A 6,000-nucleotide genomic window follows, 5' to 3' on the forward strand; every position below is an offset into this window, starting at 1 on the left:
CCGAACCTTTTTCGTTGGTTTATGTGAACTAGGAGTCGTTTAAAAGGGGTTTCTTTCTACATTTTCCTTTAAAAAATTCATTTTAGGTGACTTGGTACACCTTAACTCTATACCAAGTGGCGACTCCGATTTTTATTTCAAAAACCCTTTTTAAACTATATTTTGGGTCAAATCGTCGCATTTTCATGTCCCATTTAGACCCACTTTCTTTGTAAATCAAAAAATCATTTTTCAAATAAAAATTCACTTTCTAAACCATTTATTTTTATTTATTTTTCTTGTAAAAAATGGGGCGCGACAATTGCTTGTTTTAATTTCTTGAATATAGGTTGTTTACTTTCATTTAAATACTTTAATTATTCAATTTCATGATTATTTCTATTTTTTTTTACATATTATTGCTTTTATTTGTTAATTAAATTGGTACATTGACTACTTTGTTGATTTTGGAGCTTTAAATAGGGTAAATCCAAACCCAATTAACTACTATTTCAACGGGAGTATTTTCTTTTATTATTTAAAAATCCTATGCGCTCCTATATGATTTTATATAGGGGTGGCAATTTTTGACACGACCTGAAAACACGACACGAATCTAACACGAAATTAATGGGTTTGGGTTGAGGTTTCGGGAGTTCGGGTCAGAATCGGGTTGAACCCGAAAAGAAAACAGGTTGATTTCGGGTCAACCCGTGGTGACCTGATATGACCCGTTTACGAATTAAAAATAATTTAATAAACATAAAAATAATTTTATCTAACTAAACTAAGTTATTCTTTTTTTTTTCAAAGGCATTAATTACTTAATCCTAAATGAATTTATTTAATCTGTGTGAAGTTGAAATTATTATATTTGGACAAATATTATTTTTTGCTTTTATACCGTTTTAATTTATTTTATATTTTGTTTGGGATAAAACACTTTTACGGTGTTTAATTTATTTTAGATTTGATTTGAAATTATTTATTTAAATTTTTATTACTTGATTATGTAATTAGTTTTGTGAGAAATTGATTTTATTAGAAATTACAGTGATAAATTAATAAATTAAAATTAAATTTTGGGTCATTTCGGGTCGACCCGCCAACCCGAAATTTTCGGGTTCGGGTCAGCATACCTGACCCGTCATGGGTTGACGGGTCGGGTTCGGGTCAACAGACCTGATTTGGACCCGATTGCCACCACTAATTTTATGTGTGTAATTACATTTTTTTGAATTTTTTGAATTTAATTTAATTTATTTATTTATTTATTCACTTTATTTGTTTTTAATTTTGTGTATTTATTTTATTTTAGTTTTTGATTATTTGAGAGACAATTAAATGCCAAATTGTAATAGTTAGATTATTATTTTATTCTTTACCCCCTTTAGATTATAGTTAGAACCCCAAATGTAATAGTTAGATCTCTATTTGTTTTTATTTGCTTGTGTGCTTGCATATTTAAGTGTTTACTCGCTTTCTTAGGGTCATTGCATCTAAATATCATGCTTGTGTGCTATGTGTTATATGTGATTTATGTGCTTACTTGCTTTTATTATTTTTATATGATTTATTTGATTATAATAAATGCATGACGTCACCACACTGGTCCAACGCTAGTTGTGACCCTTTTTTTCGATTTTCTCACTAGTCCAACGCTAGTGAGAACTTATATACATGGGTTAGTCCAATGCTAGACCCTTAGGAGCCGTCCACGCGTTAGATCATGTTTGTGTGACAAATCACTACATTTTCATTCATATTTTCTACTTTTAGGATCCTTATCATTTTTGTTGATCTTGATCCCTATCTTTTGATGTTTACAAAACAAATGGATGATACTAATATTTCTTCAAGATATACTTTCAGTTTTGAAGTTGTTTTGATTCCATGAACAAGTGCAATTGAAAGGGGACTAAGTATGCTGAAACTGTCGGACGCTCAAATAGTCAGGATCGGACGTCCGAAAGGCATGAAGAACATCAAGAAGGAAACTCTGTCGGACGCTCGTAAGGAAGCATCGGACGTCCTGAAGGATCGGACGCATGCTTCGGACGCACATCAATCTCATCGGACGTCCTAAAAATTCCACGAAGATTTGATAACTCTCTGAATGACGTTCGGACACAGAAGCTCGGACGATAAAATCCCATCAGACGTCCGAACGACAACTTGGCTGATTTTCGGACGATGGGATCGGACGGTGATTAATCTGTCGGACGTCCGACGTCCCCAACGGCTAGTTGACTGTTCAGCTACTTTCTATCCGTTGGATGCTTTAATGAGGCACTCTCTTGGTCCTATATAAATAGTGGTTGGTCAGATACTTCAGATAACTTTTGCACACTTTGTTTACAAGATCTCAAGAGATATTTTAGCTAGAAAATAGTCTCCAAAGCTAGATTTGTAGTCTTAGTGGTGTGAGATTCATTGTAAGCTTTTCATTTGTGAGTGAATCTTTCATGAGTGTAGCTCTGTGAGGGTTGTCCTGAGGGATAGTAAAACGTCCTGGCTTGACCGAGTGCAGTTCGGGGCAAGGAGGAGGTGAACCTTCCTTTGTACACAAGAGTGATTATAATTCATCAACTTGAAGTAGCTTGTCTCAATTAATCTACAAGCTCAAGAGGAGTTGGGTAGTTAATTGGTTTGCAACTCTTTCCTTTTTATTTACTTATTGTTACGTTTATGATCTTTAATTTGTTTATCTCTTCTACTCACAAGCACTTGTGCTTTCTTATCAACTGTCTCATTGGTTGTCTTCGGGCCTTACAATTTAATGCGGAGGGGCTCAAGGCTGCTCAAACTTCTAGTGCTCAAGTCATGCAAATACCCAGTGGTCCAATTACAAGAGCACGTGCTAGGAGAATTCAAGAATCACTTCAAGCTCTTGTTTGCACGATTCAAGAACGAGTTGGTGATGACTTGAGGTCCATTGAAGGGTTACATAATGGAGAAGCTACTCTATACACTTTCCTTCAAACGGAAGACCCAAGTGAAGACTAGTCCACAAGTTCTAGTGCTTGCTAATTAGGGTTTTCGTTACCATTATTAGTTTTTGTTAGCATTAATAATTTCGGTCAATTTCCACTTCACTTTGGCCGAATTTTAGAATGTTATTTTAGCCAATTAGTTGTTAGATATTTTACCCTTAATGAAGGGCGAGGTCGTCCATTGGACCTTCTAGGGTTTGAGTCATGTAAGGCTATATATAGCCTAGGTTTTCATTCATTAGGGACAGAATTCAGATTTTATAAAATATTCGTGAGTTTATTCACTCTCTCTTGCCTCAAGAGAATTTCCTTTGAATACTTGAGAATTAATCTCAAGTTGTTCAACGAACTTATCAATCAAGTAGTCTCCTTGATTGTGGCGTTCTTCTATCTATACTTTTGGTTCACTAAAGTGGCTAGTCGTGGGTTAAGGAATCTCCTTAGTTCGTGGCTCGTGATTCTAGAAGGGTCAAAGTTCCGCAAAACATCCCAACTTGGTGTTCGTCTAGATCCGTCTCACATCAGTTGGTAATCAGAGCTAGTCGACAACCACCAGGTTATATCCTTCTTTTCTTTTGTGTTTCGAGTCACATACTCTTGTTCCAAATCAGTTTGTGTGTCAATTCAAAAAAAAAGTACTGTAGCATCGTACTGTTCATCGCTACTGTTCACCGCGCCGTACTGTAGCGATACTGTTCATCGCTCTGTAGCGACACTGTTCATCCCGAAAAAAATTTTTTTTTTTTTTCCCATAACTTGTGTTTCTTTCTTATTTTGGTGTCTTGTTATATTGTTCTTGAAGTTTTGTGTTGGTTTAGAAGAAAAAAAAAAATATCCAGCCGCTAGGGTTTTGTGCCGTCGTTGTGTTTCCTTGGGCGCAAGTTTCGTACCAAATCTGTTCCAGCTTTAGTTTATTCCCCAAGTTGTTTTTCATTAATCTCCTAAACTGATTTTTTGTGGTTAAACTTGTTTGGGGGTTGGAATCTTGAAGAGGGACTGCAATAATCTAGGGTTCTTGAGTTTCTTGAACTAATCTTGAAGTCTTGAATTTTTAATAGTTATTGGGGGACTGAAGGAGAACTTTGGGTTGACATTACATTCTGGAATTTTACCCACAAGTAGCCGAGTAATTGTGTGTTCTTAGAGTCAAAAAAAAAAAGGAAAAAAGAAAAGAAAAGAAAAGGCATTCGGGTAGCAAACAACAAAGAAGGAAGCCGCACATTTATTTGCCAAATTCTGTCTTGTTGCAATTGTTCCCACAAACCAGAAAATTACATCAAGAAAAGAATACTTAAAAATTCTGACCAACCTCCTCTTGAAGGTCTCCAACACTTGGCCTCTTGATTGTTTGAATCACCCTTTCAGATTTTTGACCATCTTGATTCGTGAAGACCTGTACCTCTCTTCGCACAAAAAGCTTCTTGTACGCTCTTGCATCCATACAGGGCCTCCTTGGTTTAGGGATAAAATTCTGGGGAGTTTCTTGGGCAAGCCGCTTAGGAAATTCTTGTGTAACATCGCTTGCATTACCTTGTGACGCCATTGCTTAGGACCAACAGCCCAATCTGTCCGTGTGTGGTGTGGTGTAGTGCGAAGGGGAGGGGCCGAATTGCTTGTTCTTTGAGGGGGAGTAAGGAACGAAAATTTGGGAGCAAGGAGAGGGGAGTATAGCCGAGTTTTATGGAAGGTTTTTAGAAGCAAAATTCTGGAAAATTTTAGAGGTTAGGAAGTTACCAAATCTGGAAAATTTTTCAGGAAGTTCTAGCCGACTATGAGAGGGATTTAAGAAGAGGGAATTCTGGAATTTTCTGAGATTAGTTTCGGTTGGAATAGGAAACTACCAAATTCTGTTTTGCACTTGGTTGACCAGCCGACTTTAGGAAAGGAACAAGGAGAAGGAAATCTGGAAAATTTTTGGAAATAATTCTGTTTTGGTATAGCTGATTTTGAGGAAGGTTAAGGGGTACAAAATCTGGAATTTTTTGGGAACCAATCCTATTTCCATTTAGCCGACCTTAAGGAACTTTCCAAAAAGTACAACACCTAATTTGTTTTCCAGAAAAATCAATTAGGAAAATTAAGGAAACACTTGGGAAACTCCATCATTGTATTTGGACATTCTTCGTTTCATTCCTTATCATTTCATTCTTCATTTCATTCCGTTTCTACTTTTGTTCCTTGTTACTTTAGTACAATTGGGAGCTATTTTGATTAAAGTGTGATTGAACTTCCTTGAGAAAATTTCTGATTTCTTCAAAGGAAACAAACAAGTGGTTTGAGAAGTGAATTGGTGAGATCATTAGAGTGACATAAACACTTGAGTGAAAACACGAGAGGAGTGAAACACTTCAGGGAGCAAGTGAGGCATTTTCTACTAACAATTTGTCAAGTTTTGCAGGTTTCACCATGTCTCAGGAACATGAAATTACCATTGCTCAGTTATCACTTACAATGGATAATATGTGGAAGGAAATGCAGAGGAGATTTGACCAAAGGTTGGAAACAATCCATGAGCAAATTGATCAACTAAGTTCGTCTAGGGCTTCTTCTAGGAAATCTAGGGGAAAATCCACCCTGGAGGAATCTAGTGACTCCAATGCTGATTCGGAACATGAGGCATACGAGCAAAGAAGACCAAAGCGAAACCCAAGAGCAAACGGTGATGCCATCAAGGGGATTAAGATGCAGATTCCTCCTTTCCAAGGCAAATCTGATCCGGATACGTACCTTGAATGGGAGAGTCGAGTGGAGCTAGTATTCGGTTGTAATGACTACACCGATGCACAAAAGTTGAGACTTGCCGTAGTAGAATTCAACGACTATGCCATAGTTTGGTGGGAACAAGTGGTTACAAGCAGGAGAAGGTGTGGAGACCCACCTATAACCACTTGGACTGAGCTCAAGAGAATGATGAAGAAGCGATTTGTACCAAGTCACTACCATAGAGACTTGTACCAAAAACTTCAAACCTTGACACAAGGTCAACGCTCAGTTGAGGACTACTACAAGGACATGGAAATCTCCATGT

This window comes from Coffea eugenioides, chromosome 11 (genome assembly GCF_003713205.1).
Source record: "Coffea eugenioides isolate CCC68of chromosome 11, Ceug_1.0, whole genome shotgun sequence".
Classification (NCBI taxonomy): Eukaryota; Viridiplantae; Streptophyta; class Magnoliopsida; order Gentianales; family Rubiaceae; genus Coffea; species Coffea eugenioides.